The 1,238-nt window shown below is 36.7% G+C and overlaps 1 protein-coding gene across 2 annotated transcripts in view; it reads left to right on the plus strand.

Annotated features, from left to right (window-relative positions):
• The window catches only part of asxl1 (ASXL transcriptional regulator 1), a 44,433-nt gene that overhangs the window by 3,288 nt on the left and 39,907 nt on the right, over positions 1–1,238 (plus strand). The gene's annotated exons all lie outside the window — the stretch shown is intronic.

Raw genomic sequence — 1,238 nt, forward strand, 5'->3', positions numbered from 1 at the left:
TATAAAAGGAGCTCAGCTGGTTTGATCCAGGTCCCAAGGAGTGGGAGCACCCAGCTGGTGACATCTTTTTTTCTGTCCACCTTAAAAAAATAAAATGTCTCCATCTCACTCAACGTAATACTGATGTTGTGTGGGRAAAAAACACTGTCCAGCCATTGTTATTGTAGTTTATATACTCAATATGAACTGAGGGAGGATATATGATCATTTATGTCCACCRCGTCTGCAGCTTGTTTATACTTAATCAGGAAAAAGATGCGCTTAAATTACGCAATCAACAAACCGCTGTTGCACGTCTTATTGAAGTACAAACCAAGCTTCAGTATCGGTTTCGGTGACAAAAATGGCCGTTTTTTGAAAATTGGTTAGAATCGGATTTAGTCGTGATCGGGCTGATCCAGTTTTCATGACAGTTTACAGCATCATCATGCTTTACAACTGCCGTTAAGAAGTCAAGACACACACAAGTATGTAACCATGTCCACAGTGTGGGAACACTTTTCAATGGAAAACATTTGATGCTGAAACTGCATCTTGCAAAATCTGCAAACTAGATGTTTCTCGTGGTGGGAWYAGCAGGGCTCGCTTTAATACTACCAACCTTTTCACTTGGAAAGAAATAAAGCTATGGGATCGGTATTGGAAAGACTAATCATTAAAAAATCGGATTATATCGGGAGCCAAAGTATCTGCATCAGGAAATCCCTACTCCTGTGTTGACAGGGGTAGACATAAGGATTTTTTTTACGGTTGTCCWGCGGACAACCTGTTGACAAAATCTGGTTCTCCAAAAAACAAAAAAACTCTAGAAATGTAATTTAATAAGTAGGCTGTATTGTTCTGTATACAAAGTTTACTATATATAAATGTTCTCAGTCAGCCAGGTTGATTCAGGAGCTGCTTGAGTAAAACTTTCTCATTCTCCTCCTCATCCTCCTCTTCTTTGAAATAGAGAGCAAAAATGAACATCCATTCTGCTTACAGATCAAACATTTTCATTCATATAGGGGTAAACTGTGTACATGACCTTATTAAAAGTTACAGTTTAGTGTTCTTAGGACTGAAGACTTTCTGAGGAAAGAGGTTTTTAACAGCCTTTCTGTCATTTTAGTGTTTTCAACTGAGGAGCTTTGATGTATTTATTAAAAAAAAATTATAGCACAGGAAGTTCTCTGTATAGAAAAAAAATATTTTTACTGTTTTTTAATTATGTATTTTTTTACCAAACTGACAAATTT

This window comes from Austrofundulus limnaeus, unplaced genomic scaffold, assembly GCF_001266775.1.
Source record: "Austrofundulus limnaeus strain Quisiro unplaced genomic scaffold, Austrofundulus_limnaeus-1.0 Scaffold1224, whole genome shotgun sequence".
In the NCBI taxonomy this organism is placed as follows: Eukaryota; Metazoa; Chordata; class Actinopteri; order Cyprinodontiformes; family Rivulidae; genus Austrofundulus; species Austrofundulus limnaeus.